This window comes from Pinus tabuliformis, chromosome 4_1 (assembly GCF_031772625.1).
Source record: "Pinus tabuliformis cultivar Carrire ecotype Pingquan chromosome 4_1, CPIR1, whole genome shotgun sequence".
NCBI classification, from domain to species: domain Eukaryota; kingdom Viridiplantae; phylum Streptophyta; class Pinopsida; order Pinales; family Pinaceae; genus Pinus; species Pinus tabuliformis.
Window position 1 is genome coordinate 645,390,454 of NC_142303.1, and position 16,871 is coordinate 645,407,324.

Sequence of the window (16,871 nt, forward strand, 5' to 3'; positions counted from 1 at the left end):
GCCCTTTAAAAGCCAGATTTAGCAATAACAACAGTAATATTATCAGAAATTAATTTTAAATGTAAAATGGTTCAGAAAATCCTGCATGAATTCATAAAAAAAAATTCGAATGATAAACCCGGGATCAAGAACTGGCTGGGCTCTTTCAGAAAACACAACCCGGGAGTTGGCTGGTTCAGCCGAGAACTTCCCCTAACGCCCGGTAATCTGAAAAAAGGATTTCCTGCACAACTTAAAATCAACCATCAACATAGAAGGAGAAAACAATAATGAAACCTCGATCAAATGGAGATACCTGCCAATATATTTCAGAATCTAAACTATCATTCAAACCTCAAAGATCAGACAAGATACCTGTGCCTAGATCAATCTTCATTAAGCTATCGTTAATGGCTGAAAATAAAATTATGCAGAACAAATAAAACAATCTTACAGCATTTTCAAAAGAGTAACACCAGCAAGATTTTTAACGCCAAAGTCTTCTTTATTGCACAAGAAAAATGAACTACAAGAGAGCTTCTTCAGCACAAGACTCTCAGATCGAATGATCTCAAAATGACCCCCTAGGACCCTATTTAAAGGAGAAAATCCCAACGGCTAGTTTGAGTGATCCATGTTGAAATGATCTCGACCGTCGATGAGAATCAAGATATCTCTTAATCTCATCCGTCGAATTAGTTAATTCATTAAAAAATGAAATTTTGCATTTATTTACTCAAAAATATTATTATTTTATTATTTTTAGGGTTTTTGCTTTATTTTATTATTTTTATTTAAATTTTTATTTATTTATTTATTTTATTTTTTAATTTTTTAATTTTTAATTTATTTTTAAATGGATCCTCGAACTTAGCCTTTGGAAAAATCACCTAGGACCTAGGACTTAGGACTTATGAGGGGATTAAAACATTTTCTAACCCTCAAGACACTTTAGATCATGACTTTTACAAATTTACATCTCAAGGGGGGAAAACCCATTTGACATAGACCCTCATAAACCACCCAGTTCTGCGACACAACTATAATCTAGCAGATTAACACACTAGGATTCTCCTAAAATTCTAATGACAAAATCCATTCCGGCTTTGGGGTTATGCTGAAGGAAAACTCTGCCGATCATGGATTGGTGAGACGAAAAACCTTCCGGAACGTAGATTATCACTTAGAAAATTAGGTCCACCTAGGCAATTTATAGACATGACTCATATCTGCTAAGATTATTTACAAATTATACATGCACACTGGGTTTACAACATAAATTGATCAAGCTGTCGATGACTGTCGAATGGCACGGACATGTCGATCAAGCGCTACCCTTATTGCAAAGAAAAAGGGGGGAGTACTGCTATGGGTAGTTGACACGTAGTGGTCAACAGTGTGTTTGTTCTTGTTTCTTTTAGTTGTTGATCTGTAATATGTTGAGCATGCACTGGTGTTTATTTTCATTATTTACTTTGTAAATAACTTGTTAAAGAAAAATAACAAGTAGGTAGGAATAAATCAAAAAAAGTGCATGAGGGATTTCTAAACTAAGTAAACTTAGAAACTTCAACAATGTGCACTGATGAGTGATTGATTTGATTTTGATTGGATAGAATGTTCCCAATTGCCTACTCCCTACAGCCCTACACTTGGGCCTACTCCCACCACTCCACCCACTACCATTGGGCTACTAACAACAGGACACCTACTACACTTCACACAACTCCAATAGACATACTCCATTACTTCAATCCATACTACCACATAACTCCTACATGCTCATATCGCTTAGCTTATATATGTTCATATACCGAGTATAGATAACATAGAATTAATAATTGCTAAAGAGAGTGCGCATAGCGCGTTGAATACACATATATGCGCATGTGCACTTAGTCATGAAAATTGTCAAAATTGTGACGTTTCACAATAACATTTATTGCCCAACCTAACTCTCTATCCTTGGTGGACTAATTTTATTTTACCTACACCTGTTGCTCTATAAGTGTCCCAGAAATTGAGAAGGAAGGGTAATACAATTCAAGATAACAAAATTAGATGGACATTTGAGCTCCCTTTTCACGTTCCTTTTTTACTTGAAATGACGTACCCCCAACTTCTATTTTAAGTGATGTTTTTTTTAATAAGAATGGAAATTTCATACGTTTAACACAACTAGAGGAATTGCATCCCTGGTGGGCTTCTCTCGCTTGCTTTTGTGCTAGTCCTGCTTAGTAGATGTGATTGCTACCACTTGTAAATGAAGTGATAACTATCATGCCACCTTCTTCCCTTCCCTGCTTAGTTGCAGCCTTCCATTCTAAGTGTGCAATAGCGACTACTAGCTTAAGAGCTCAAGGGTCACCTTTCCTCCTTGCCTGCATTCATGCCCCTTCCTCTTTATCTTACCTTGTGTCAACGCCCAGTCCTACCTCCATGGCCTCCCCTGCCTACCTCACTAGAGAAATGGATTTTGCCTAACCTAGCCTCTCTCTATACCACCTATCTTTACCACCAGCATAGGGGAAGGGTTGTGTGTGAGAATGTCAATCTCTATATGGATAGCCCATATTTATGTTGCTATAGTTGCTGGAAAGTAGAGATGAATCTAGGAAGGAAGGAGGGTAAGTCAGGTGGGGGTGATCAATGATTTGTTAATCCCATTGTACCGGCTAACCTCAACCAAAGTTATCCATCCTCAATCTCATCAACCCTGCACAATCATAGATAAAGTATCTGAAAAAGCAAAATTGAGTAATAAAAAAATGCATTTGAGGACCCATGATGACTCACTAACCACTAAAAAGGATATTTTTCTAAAATAAAAAAGAATGAGAATATTTTTGAGAATCTTGCCTACCCTAACTTCTTTCCTTTCCCAATTCATCCATTGATAAATCTAGCAGCAGCATCCTGCCCTATCGACCTGCTTACCAACCAGATGTGAGTTGCTAGCGAAATCCTCGCTAGCTAACTATTATTCTAATTCCATTTCTCCAATTCCTCCAGCCACCCGATTCATCGAGTTCATATATGTAATAATAGTAACAACTTCCCCACCCACGATGGATGCAATAGCAGTACGATCTCACTAATAAAACTATGTGGTACAATCGTGAAGTATCCATAACTTCGAGGGGTGTGGGGAACAATATATAACTAAACTGTCTATGTCCGGGTAAGTTCCTCTTAACCTGGGTACATATAGCAAAACTATGTATGTCCAACAAACGTGCATTATGTAGTCAAGCCAAACGGGGGTGTAGGGCAAGGCAAGCCAGCAAGCAAACAAAAGCAAGCAATCTCACTGAAAGAGCTTTTTCCAGATAGATATAAATAGGAGTAATTTACTAAGTATGTTAGCTTTCTCTGCAAGCATGAAATCCACTGCCTATATGCCATAAGGGGTATTTTAGGTCCCATCAATAAAGAGGGGTAGGTCCTGAATGAAATCTCAAAATGGGGTATGAGCATGAACTAAAGGGTATGATGTATCCTTTCCAGTCTGACTGGAATGGGATAGGAGCAGCAACTAACAGTATTCCAAAATAAGGAGAAGATAAGACGTACTATAAAGAGGACCAGATATCACTATCTCTAATCATACCAGATATATCCAAAACTATCTTACTGTAGTGGGGTGGTTAAAGCGATGATAAAAATAAGATATTGAGATAAGAATTATGCTCTGGTCTGGGGTGCCAATATATTTTTACCATTGCAAGGATGGACATATTGGGATTTGTTTGAATGCATCATAAAAAGATGTGGAAAAGATATGAGGTTCATTCAAGTGCAGTATAGCAGATATCAATCATTGCAGGGTGTCGGATGGGCCTTGGTCAAGTGCATAATTTCCTCAATCAGGATCTGCCCTCAATAAGGATCTGGGCTCTAGGTACCCCACCTCTCAATTTCTTTCTAGGGGAGGTTCCTCCCCTCCATTAATGACCCGATGATGGCAGTGAGCTCTCTCTCTAGAATTTGGGTAGGGAGATTCCTTCCTTTGTTATCCAATGCTATCATTTAGACGTCATGTCCCTGAGTACACTGCAGCCCTATCTACATATAGGTCATTTGTATATAAAGATCTATATCCACTAGGCACTAAACCAAAAACCATAGCTCCCCCTGCTTGCCAGCTAGCCAGCCTGTCTGTCTTGAAGGGAACCTAGCGCGGTGGGTGAGGGTAGTAGTAGGTTACGTAAAGGGTTCTGCAGTGTAGGTAGGGGGAGGCGGAGAGCACTTAGTATGGGTGGTATTCGGCCAACTTAGCGGGTTCGGGAGGGTCTGGATCCCAGTAAAAAAAGAACTCTAGCCAACATTGTTGGGCCCCACCACAAAGTAGCTATCCATAACTTTTTTGCCTAAGATCTATAAAAAAGTTGTTTTCTCCCACCCCACTAAGCGAGTATCTAAAAATGAAAGTAAGAAGCACGCATCCAGCAACTAGCTAAAAGTTAATAAAGTAAGAGTGTGAATCTGGTCTAAACTAAATAGGTCAATAGGTCTAAAATCTCGTCAAAAGGTCCAGAAGGGTGCAAAACCCTTACTCCCCAATATCGGAAAGGAAATGGACAAGCTCTATCGATGTCCCATGGCGCAGGAAGTCTTTTCTTTTTTTATTTACTGATGTTTCCTCTAGAGTCTGGGCCCCAAACTGCGTAAAGATATTAGTGATTGAGGATAGATCGAGGAAAGAAAAAAGTTAAGGTTGGCCCACCAACAAGAACGTGGGTGAGCAGTCATGCATTAGTAAGACTACAAAAAAACCCAAGAGTCTCTTTCAGTTCCATGTCAGATTAGGTAAAGTGCGTTAGCGACTAAAAACCTAAAAAATCCTTCTAAGCAATAGTCTAAACCCTTATGTAGCATAAATAAAGAGTCTAAGTGGTTGTGGGTGTAAATAAATGAGAGTAGCGGAGATAGGTAAGAAAGCAAGAGAGAAACTTTCATGCAGGTTTTGAGGGTAAGAAAGTTGAGGGGGAACAAGTTGCTTAACTAATTTATATTGTCTCTAATTGTGGCACTTACCAAGTATATTAACACTCAATCAGATTCAATTATATAAGTTCCGGGAGGTTTCCAGTAGCTTTATGTTAAGAGAGCAAGGAGGATTACTTCTAATTGATGCCAAAACTAGTCTAGCCAATCTTTGAATGCCTTGATGGAGTCGTCCTACCAAGGAAGGCTCGACGATTTGTTGATATGAAGGGTTATTAAGGGTTCATATAACATTTGGTCTCCAATTAAACATGATATATAACACTCTTGAACAGTCTTATATTGCTTATAACTCTTGGGAGTCATTAATCCTTCTGCTTTTAGAAATATGATTGAGAGATATCAACCCCTCCCCCCTTGATGCCCATAAGTCACTGAGGACAAGCAATTTCATTCCCGTTATTAAGCCTTGGTACATATTCGAGATAAAAGGATCGACACCAAAATGTTCGGATAGTTTTTGATATGAAGAAGGATTTATGCTTCTTTCTTTATGGGATGGGATGGTTTTGTCTCTGATGAAACGGGAGACAAAATGCGAATGGCCTTTATATAACCGATGGCTCTTTTTGGTACCTCGGAGAATAGGAATGATCACTCCTTTAGTAAATATCCCTTTGGTCAAGTAACTATCAGTCTTCGGCTTAATTCCTCGCCAAAATCACCTCAACTTTTGGGTAGTTGAGAGGCCACATGAATTACTAGATTTGAAAGCTACTGCTCTCATCGCTTGAGAATAGTTGATTGTAATGGGCTAGGGGAGGTAATTCTTTATGCCATATAGGAATTTGATGGATATAGCAAAAAGGCAATAGATTACTAGGGTAAGGCCCTAAGGAGTAATAGGATACTCAAATGAGTATTGAGATCCCACCCACACAGATTCCCCCGCTTGTCTGAAAGACTACACTGGTTTCCAGGTTCTTGCCTCAGACACTCTTGTAAGCTCTCCCCACTTACTTTTTACTTAATGAGGGAAGACCCAGAGGATGACCTTACTATTAATGCTGAGTCGTGGGTCCCATCAGGTGTGTTTTGCCGGGTCTAAGTATAATGTGTAATGTAACGAACTTGTCTAGCTGGCAATCGGAAACCAGACTGGATTAGTCCCTTGTTTATCTAAGGAAGTTGGGGTTAACCTATTCATTCGATCCATGTTAGGAGAAGGGATTATGCAGATTAATATAGGAAATAAGACAATAAGCCTACCGATAAACTACCGCTACTGCCTACTATAAACTACTGACTACCTATCAATAGTAAAGTAAGCCTGCCTAACCAACCACTTCTGGGGAGTAGGCCAACCCAACCAGCGAGCCGATAAGAGTGGTGCCCCCGCATATGGAGAGGAGGTAACGTTCAACGCCGCCCCTGTAATCTAAAAGGATCTTCTGCCTCTACTACTCTAGTGAAACCCTGTGCTGAAAGATATGGGCTAAACCCGACTTTCCAAGCGGATCATCCTTCTGATAAATACATATAACGACTTTACGAGTGGACCATCCAAAGGAAGGATGAGATGCTAAAAACTGTCTAATCATCTAGTATTCCTTCCTCCCTTCTGAACAATAAAAAAGATCCTGGCTCGACCAAATTCTGTGAGAGACTAACGAAGATTCTCGGGCCCTATCATATTAAAAAGCCTTAACTGAGAATGTAAGGAGCGTTCTATCGACTATTGCGGTAGCGACTAAAACTAGAACCCCAAGTGGCTAAATAAAAATGCATTGAAAAATCCATTTCTGTTTGCTAGAGCATGAATAGCTTCTTCAGGTCTTGAAATCGCAATTTGATGGCCATAACCGCTTGCCCCGCCATAAATTCAATATCTGGGGGGGAATTTCAACCTATAACTTATCCATATAAATGTTCGTGCCCGCCTAACTACAAATAGATAGAGGAATGTTATAGGTAAGCAGTAGATTCTGATAGGCTAGTTAAATCCCTTTGCTGTCAAAATGGACCCTACCTAATGACGAGTTGCCAATCTTATTCTACGTAGATATATATCGTAACATGGTTGAGCACGATGGTGCTGGGTTAGCCTTCCTGCTAGACTACCAGTCTTCCATCCGAGAATAGTCGTGCCCCCTCCCCATGCCAAGGAGGTAACTTTCGCCTCAGCCATATCCATCTAATAAATAAAATGGATTTCCTGGCATAATGAAATATCTGAGTTTATTTCCACTTATAACTCTCTCTATAGATGTTCGTGTCCACCCGACTCTTATATATATAAGGAGTAACTAGGTAACCTGGATCCCTGATAGGCTATTAACCCCGGAGCGCCTATAAATGGACCAAACCTTACGAGTGGACAAATCATATAGAAAATAGCATATATATATCGTAACATTGTAGAATATAGCATGACGGTAAGAACAGGGCAAGCAAGCCAGCCTGATGGGAGTTCTGAACAGAATCCAGTTCCTTGCCAGCACCCCTGATTTCCATTTCCATTTCATCCTTCTTCCAACCACTCGATTGTGTGTAATTATATACATACATATTGGTGGTAAGAGTAAGTAAGTGTAGTTTCCGGCTGAGCGCATAAATGACCTGCTCGAGTCGAGCAATAAAGTGTGTAGTAGCCTACCTAGTCACCTGGAAATATATAATATTGAGTGAGTTTCTCTCTCAATGATATTTAAATATAGATAGGTAAACTTGATGGATATGTTGTTCTGCTCTCGATCTACTCCCCTCTCCTCCCTAAATAAGTCAACATTAATCGAAGCTTGATTGAGCTTAAGCTAGCCTTGTCGTTCTATCAAGCCAGCCTGAAAGCTAGAATGCAAGCCTGTAAAAGGCCACTAGCCAGCAATCCAAAGCCATCGATCCCAGCTAGCTATTATAGCAAGAGCGGTACCAGCAAGCCAGCCCGCCGAAAGAGCTTTGCCCAGATGGAGAGTATGGTATTATAAACGCCCTAGCCATAAACTAACTAGGCCCGATAACTAGGCCCGAAACTAACTAACTAACTAGATCCGCCTACCTTACCTATCTGCCATCTTTCTGTGTAGGTGAAAAACTATGTTGCACGAAACTTCTAGGAACCTAATGTTTTGGGCCATACCCATACCCGAAACTCCGAAACTTGGCTAAAATTTGGTTGAAACTCAACCATCATGTAATCATCCATGAGAGTTAATATATACTTATTTTTCCTTCTAAATTGTAATCCATGGGTTTTATTCCCTTTTTTCTTGCAATATAATGTGTTATTCACTTATTTATTTATATATATTTTTTATGTATACCTATATGACATATCGGCGGACGTTTCAGACACCGTTTCCATTTTTGGGAGGTGGCATTTCTAAACGTACCCGTTTCGGAAACTCCGAAACGTTTCGGCGTTTCGTGCAACTTAGGTGAAAAAGGATCTCCTGCCATAATGAAATATCCGGGGTATTCCGTCCTATCAACATAAAAAGATATGTCCGTGCCTGCTGAGCTTCAATGCCTGTCTATAACTCTATATAGATGTCCGTGCCCGCCCAGAAACCATATGATATAAGTTGTAACTAGTTAAGCTGGGTCTTCAAATAGGCTATTCAAGCCCTGTGCTGCGAGATACCCGACTGACGAGTTGAAAACGACTGTGCGAGTGGACCATGACCATCCTTCTGATAAATACATATATATATATATATGAATAGGTAAAATGATGGGATAGAGCACGACGGGAAGAAGCCTACCTGCCTGTCTTTCCTGAAGATCACTTAGCGAGGTGGGTGAGGTTAGTAGGTTCCTTTAAAGGTTCCATAGTTTAAGGAGCGGAAGTAAACTATAGTGAATTAAGTGTGGGCGGTAACCTTAAGACTTAGTGGGTTCAGGAGGTTCTAGATCCCACTCAGGAAATGGAATCTATCTGGTCCGCACTCAGTCACTTCACGATCAAGCTAGCGTTTCTATAACAGAAACTAGGTAACTCTCTTTCCGAGAATAAAGCAAGCGCACTAGGCTCTTATCTCTTCCCAAAGAAAGGAACACTGTACCCACTCCCTCATAGCTGAAGTACCTCCCCAACCAGCAGTTAGGGTAAGATCTTGTGCCTGCCGATAAAAAGGTGGTTGCTCTAGGATACGTGACTCTAAAAAAGTTGCTAGCACTAAAAGCAAGCAAGCCAGTCAGCAATCCCACCAGCCATCAATGAAATGTTTAGAACGTCTTAAAGAGGCATTTGTGTGCGTTATATGATAACTTAAAGCTCCTGAAGGTAGGATGTTCCATCCGTTCTCTAAAAGTGCAATTTGAAGGGCCTATATGGTAAAAAACGTGCTTTCCTCCCCACCCCATACATAAGGAGAGGAGGGTAATATAGTTGCGCAACGATATACTAGATAGGCCCACCAAAGGATAAATTGATATCCCGGCAGATCCTACTTACTTATATATCCGGGGGTTGGGTTCCCAGCTATAAATCTATAATATAGAAGGTAATGTATAAGACCGTGCCCGCCCAGCTACCATAAATGGGAGTTTCTAGTTAAGGTGAGACTCTGATAGGCTAGTGAAATTCCTGCGCTGCAGTAAAATGCTTTATGAATGGACCATCTTATTATACGTATATATAACTTGTCAAAAGGTGGAATATAGCACGACGGGACTGGGCAATAAAGCCTGCCTGCCTTCCAGCCTGATGTGAGTGTCCAACAGATTCCTCGCCAGCAACCATATTCAGTTTGATTGTATACGTAATTCCGTCAACATCAGGGGTGAGGTCGAGGGGGGTATGCCTACTGTTGAAATTTCTGAACCTAACACATCAAAAATCCCCACCGCATTATCTGGTTTATTATCTCCTACTTGCTCTTTCCATTAACAAGTTATTTATAAATATGAATACCGAAATAAACACAAATGCAGCCTTAACACATATACAAATTAGCAACTGAAATAACTGAGAAAATCACACAAGGGACACCGTTATTTTTCGACAATCGTCCCCGAAAAAACCCAATGCAAGAAAACCGGTGCAACAGATATGAGGGTTTTATTATTATGCAGTTTCTGAATACAACTAGGGTGCCAGAAATGGCTCACCATTAAGAGAATTTCCTTGACAGAAGTACCTCTCCTCGGAGACAGATATTCTAGCTCATCAGCAACCAGATGATTGATCCCACATCAACTTCTCCAGTTCCTTAGTTGGACAGCGAACGCTGCTCCAAGCTTATCTCTGGAACTGTGTCACCCTACAAGGACTGCGTCACTCTTTTCTGCTCTACGTCTACCTCTCAGCTCCCAGTCTGCCCCACGAAAATCCCTCAGCGTTGCCTCTTCAACCCAGCGTCAGCTCTGCTGCCTTTGCATCAGACTCTTGTCCCTCTGTGTCTTCTGCGCTAGCCCACTTAGCCTCTGCGTCAACGTTCCAAGGCTCTGCATTGTCTCTCCGACACTTTCTCTGCCTCTCTGATATGTATTCTCGACCTTCTACCAAACTGCCCCTCGCTGCAACAAATCACTAACTCGATTTCTCAGCAAACCCTGCCCCAAAAAATCGAATTCTTGATCAACTTGGTGTATCTCCAACTGACCCTTGAGCCTCCTCTTATACTTTTCCTGTTGACGAGTCAACGGCCGCAATTTGGCTTGATCCTCATCATTTAGAACTTTCTCACCCATTTTATATCAATACACATTAATGTTTTAATATTCCTAAGTTTAGACTTAGGAACCCAATTAAAAATATTAATTATTTTAATATATCTCCATCCGGGTGGAATTTCCCCAAATGATTTTTGGGTCTTGGAGATCTTATGTGCCTTAGCCTCTCCACCAATTTTCAGGGCTAGAGCACATCCGATGCTACCACAAATTACCACCCACTGAGTATATTATCTCAATCAAGGGCATTAACGTACTGGTCTGACCGCTATGTTCTATTCTTCGCTGAGCTGGTCTGACCGATCTGGGTGTATTGGCTGAACTGGGTATTCCGTGGTATCCGACCTATGTATCCGTACCCGGCCCTCTGTATCTGACCCTCCTATCCGAAACCCGTCCTGTCCTGCCGTAATGTCGTACGTCGTATACTGGGCTAAGTTCCGGATCTCCCGTCTGTCCCTCTGCAGCGAACGCCACTGTCATTCTGTCTGTCACTTTTAAGCTAAGCTCCTCTCCATTAATTCCATATATGAACAAGGTTTTAATTCTATACAATATTCCACCACTATATATCCACTACTACTATATAAGGGCTGCTGGACTGCGCTGCTTTCATTACATAAAGAAATAGGCTAATAAGCTCCCTAACAGTAACCGAGTATTTTCAATTCAATTCAATGATAGGTAACTAATATGGTGGATGTTCAACCCGGTCTGGTGGTGCCAGCTCATCTCATGACGCCTCTGTGGGCCCATTCCCATTATATCTCTGCGGTACCAGTTATTTTGATAAGTTGTACCAGCTCTGTTTGTGGGACCAACTCTAATTTATTTCGATCTCTGGGACCCACCAAGTATCTCATTCTGGTACCGGCTCAGTTATCGCTCGACAACAACCAGCCAGCTCTCGTACGCAATAGGTGTTGTCCGATCCCTGCCTGCAATAACAAAGAAGGTGTGATTGTATACACAATCTAGTTTGAGGGTGGGTATGTTGTATAAAATCGATCAAGATATTACCGATTAATAGAATTCCATCCTTTTGATCAAGATCCTGTAATCACTCAAGAGATATCCAAAAGGTTATCCCATACTGGGGTGTTTTCATAAACTAACGAAGGGTTAACGAAGGGTATTCCATTCTGTGGTATCCGACCCTTCTATTTGTACCCGACCTTCTGTTCCAACCCTACGTCCTATCTTCACCTCCGTATCCGAGACCCGTTCCTTCCTGAATCCCGGTAATGTCTTACGTCGTATCTTCGTTTACGTTTCACGGTAATGTCGTTGCTCATAGTATCTTTGGCTAACGTAACTGATATAAGTCTCGGATATAAGTCTCGACTAAGCTCGTGGTAGGACTGGTATGAAATCCTTACCTTATGGTAATTCGTTATTAAGTTCCTCATTGGCTAAGCTCGTCTTCCTTCATTCAATAGATGAACTAAGAAGGTCATGTATTATATAGGATATTTCACTCTACTCTCTTATTCCACTCTATAAGGATGCTGAACTGCAATACATAGATAAATGAATCAATTACTCCCTAACTGACTAACTGAACTGTTTAATGAAATAAATGCTACTTATAAATCACTAGATCAATGTAAAAGGTTCCGGTCCGGTTTGTGGCTGCTGCCAGCTCTCGTGTACCTGTCCCATATGGACCAGCCGTATGTCTTCTAAATTGAACCTTCTGGGACCAGCTCTGTATCTCTCTGGGCCCCCATATATTGTTCTGGGACTGACATGTATCGTTCTCGGACCGTTTCCGATAAATCCAAATAAGGCTTTGGAAACTCCTCCTATAATGTACTAGCTAATGTATTGTTCTGGAACCGGGCTCATTGCTCGTTCTGGGACCGTTTCTCGCTTGACAAGCTGCTTTCGGGGTGCTGCCTGTAACCCTGCCTGATAAATGAATGAAAAGCTTATCCTGAGTCTCCCGTAGTCCTCGGGTGCCCCAGTCTGTAACTCCCCCCCTTAAAGAATAACACCAGGGCAAACAAAATAAGACAAATACCCACTGAACTTATCTAACTAGCCAGACTGATGTGAGTGACCAACTTCTTTCTCGCCAGCCAACCGATTTCCATTTCTTATCTAACAAACAAATTCTTTGTTATTATATATGTAATATAAGTCATGAGTAAGTTGTAGAGTTTTCAGCCTAGTGGATAAATGACCTGCTCAAGCGCGGTAAAGTGCTATAGCCTTTCTGCCTCCCCGGATAAATCTAGATTCCAATATTTGGTTTCTTCCTCTGCTACCGACAATAAACAATATCTAATGGTAAAAAATATATAGGTAAACTAAAGCTCTTTATATTTAAATCCTCCTCCCCATATCCGAGATTTTCTCGGAAGCCCTCTATGGGGCAGTTGTCTATTTGGATCTATACCTGTCTATCTAGATCTATACCCATCCAGTTGGCATACACTAAAAAATATTATTAATAGCTCCCCCTGCCAGCGACAAAGAATATAATCCCAATAAGCTCGAGTGGACCACTAGTTCGTCTTCCTACGCACAAGAGTGTCCCAAAGCATTTCGCCAATCCCAATTGCCATAGTCGAGTAGAGACTACTTGACTAACCTTCACAATAGCAGCACACCCATGAGCCACATAGATACATACGAGGTGATTGTATGTTTGTGAACAGTTTAGCATACCTCCATGCCTAGGAAGATAGTGATTCTATGTGTGTTACCTGTTCTAGATCCAATGTGCCCAAGATGTGGTGTTCGTGCCATGTTCCACATGTTTTACCTATACAACATACATAGCTAGTCCACATATTCCCATACATTCTTACCTCATAGCTGCTTATATTACTTATGCTTCTTACTTTTCATACTGTAGAAAATACAATATCTAAAGTACAGGCATGCTACGCGTTATATGAAGAAAGGTAGGCTTTTTGTAAAGAAAAAGAGATTTATAGATTATGTCTATTATGGGAAATAGGGAATGGAATTAGAAAATATAGAACTTTGATTTCTATATTTGGATATTAGAATTGGTAAAAGGAAATTGGCATAATTAGATATATAATAGCAGCATTGTCTACCAAGAATGACAGAGAGGAATAGATCTAATTCATGCATGGATCATCATCAAAATGTTCAATCGATCATTCCCAAAGCAGCCCAGAATGACATATATAATATCTTCCTGTTAGCCTCTTCCTTATTGGCTTGATTGGAAATGAAATCGATCATTGCAACCCGTAATGAAATATATATAGTAGCTCAATTCCTGCTCTCATATCAGCGGAGCATTAATTCAATTGTCATTTAATGGAATTCACCTTAATTAGTATATAATCTCGATCACTTCCTTACCTATATAATTCAGGCAAGGTAGGGATCATGCCTGGGGAATTCAGGCAGGGATATCAGTCATGAAATGGATCATTCACGAAGCGTAATGACCTATCACGTAGCTTGAAAACCAGATCAATGCATAATTACATATATAATTCATTCCCCAATTTCTCCTCCTAAGATCCAATCTATATCATAGTTGGTTGATCCTTCCATGTTCTTCCACACATCTCCTCAGACAGTAAAGAGGCAACCACATTATCAAGAGTCAATGTGGTAAAGTTGCCCCCTATGGCTATGACTAAGTTGTTCCAAGAATCTATCAATGAACACAAAAGAATAAGAAAATTTTCCTCCTCTGAGATCTAAATGTCGATAGATAGTAGTTGACTTACCACAGTGTTAAATGCGTTCATATGCTCTGTTACTAAACCGCCCTTGGCCATCCTTAGAAGGTACAATTTCTTCTGAAGAAACCACTTATTGACCAAAGACTTCGACTGTTATAAGTTTCCCAATTTTTCCCATAGCTTCTTTGTTGAGTCTTATCTTGATACATTCGTCAGTACCAAATCTTATTGTACTTCACACTTTCGTGTTGAATCGCTCCCCTTCTTCATCTGACATGGGAGTCGGGGCATTCCCAAGATTCACAGCAATCCATTGTTCCCGATCTACAACGAGATTTTCTATCTTAAGCTTCCAAAGCTTAAAATTAAGAACATGAAACTTATCAATCTCTATTCTAAAACTACCTGTCATTCTTTCATGCAAGATTCGTAGCCTTCGAACCCCCACTGAGACTGGCTCCTTCCAGATCCAAGATCTTTATTATGCTACTGATGTGTCCTGCTACACCCGGACCCACACAGATTAAGTAGCCTATCCTTCTATATATACATAATAACGCGTTGAAAAATTGCAAAAAGAATTGATCTCAAATTGCGATTGAGGGAAAAATCAGAGTATAGTAAAGGTCAGGGAATGAGAAGAGAAGCCCTATCCCGGTAAGATAAACTTTATGCTCCCATATCTTCCCAAACCAACCCAATCTTTTCAAGGTCCTCTAGTGAATCGGATTCGATGCGCCATGCAAGTGAGCGCATCAACATGTCGGCATTGTGTCTCTCCTCGAGATTGATGGACAAATAGAAAGAGAGACCAATCTTTAGCGAACTTTACACACGCTTCTGAAGGCCGACATGTTCATTCGTACGACTCATCTACACAAATTCAATCCAACTTGACTTCATCACATAGGTGTGTAAGATGGACTCAATGATGACCCTTAAGTTTAGAAAGGATGATATGATTTAATTGCTTCAGCTCCTTCGGGCAGCGCGGCTCCCTCCACAGAAGGGGACCTCCCCAATATGTATCGTGCTCTCTTTAACTGCTTAGGGACATTGTTGCATTTGGGGCGGGTTATTAGGGGGCATGAATTGGTAATAATAAGTCAGTGGCGCTATATGATTTCTTCCCTTTTGTCTCTATTGGACGATTGTCCACAAGTCTTCTTCTTGGCCCCAGAGATATGCTGACGCCGCGGTAGATTTGTGGATCTATAGAGAATTCTCGCCTAGCATCCTTGAACCTATGATCCAGTGGTTTCGTTCTCGTGTTGGAGAGGTATTAGGGGTCGTTTCTTCTATAGAAGGAGAGATCATTCGTTTCCTACCTCCTACTTTGCATTTTCTACCTTATTGGATTTTGGAACTACACCCAGACCTCGAAGATTTGATGGATGGAATAACCTGACATGTATTCAATCAAATATTTGGATAAAGAAAAAATATAATTATTGACCCCGATGGAAGACAACCTCTAGACCCAACAAAACTAGGGGCGAGGTATGAGCCACTCGACCAACAGGAGAGGGTTTTCTTTATCAAAACACACATTTGATAAGGTTTTTGGGATTGACTAACCGGCATGGCTTTTATATCTTGCTTGAGGGCAGGGCATGGCAAGGAAGATCAGTCTAGTGAAGGAAAGGCAAGGCTCTCTTTGATAGATGAAATAGGAATTCTTGAGTTTGCTATACAAAAAAGTGAGTTCTCGAAACCAGATGGCAATATGCCTACAATCCTGTCAAAACAAATTTGTTGTCAGAACACACTCTTAGACTTATGCCTTACGGAGGGAACATACTCTCTTACTTATTCCTAACGAGGTCTCATGTGGGCGCACTTGGGAGCGCTTTTTATACTGACCAGAACCACCTCAAAAGACCAAATGAGTTGTTTGCATAATGGATAAGAGGTTTTTACCTCACCCATCTAAGCCCATAAGTAAGTTCCCTGCCTAAATCCCTCGTAGCTAACTGTCCCGTTTAAGCCATTTCCCTGCCTAATTCCCTCTATGTTTTATGCCCTGCGTCAACTTGACTCTAAGTTACCTCCCTTGCCCTTATCCACACCTACCTCTTATTGTTAAAATTGGCAACTAGGGCCAAACTCCATGTGGGTCATATTATTTATGGTAGCAGATATTTTTATTGGAACCCTCTCATTGAGACGTGTAGGATTGATCTAAAGATCATCTGATTCCAATAAGTATTTATGAAGTTATGAATTTGTTTATGTTATGGACAAATTGTTAAGTCGGCCAGCAACTTATGTAGGCTCAGAAGCCCAATAGTCATGTCTATTCGACCTCTACGTTTTAGTATAAATAAAAGAGGACTTCAAGTCATTTCTACACACTTGGATCTCTTCCTCTCTCTGCTTGTATTTGGGTTTTAGTAGGATGAGAGATCCTAAGGAAAATCCGGAAAAGTTGGAATTGCTGGAAAAGCCGGAAAGGCCGGAAAAGCCGGAACTGCCGGAAACGCCAAAAAAGCCAGAAATACCGGAAAAGCCGGAAAAGCCGGAACTGCTAGAAAAGCTGGAACTGCTTGAAAAGCCGGTACTGCCGGAAAAGCCGGAACTGCCAGAAAAGCTAGA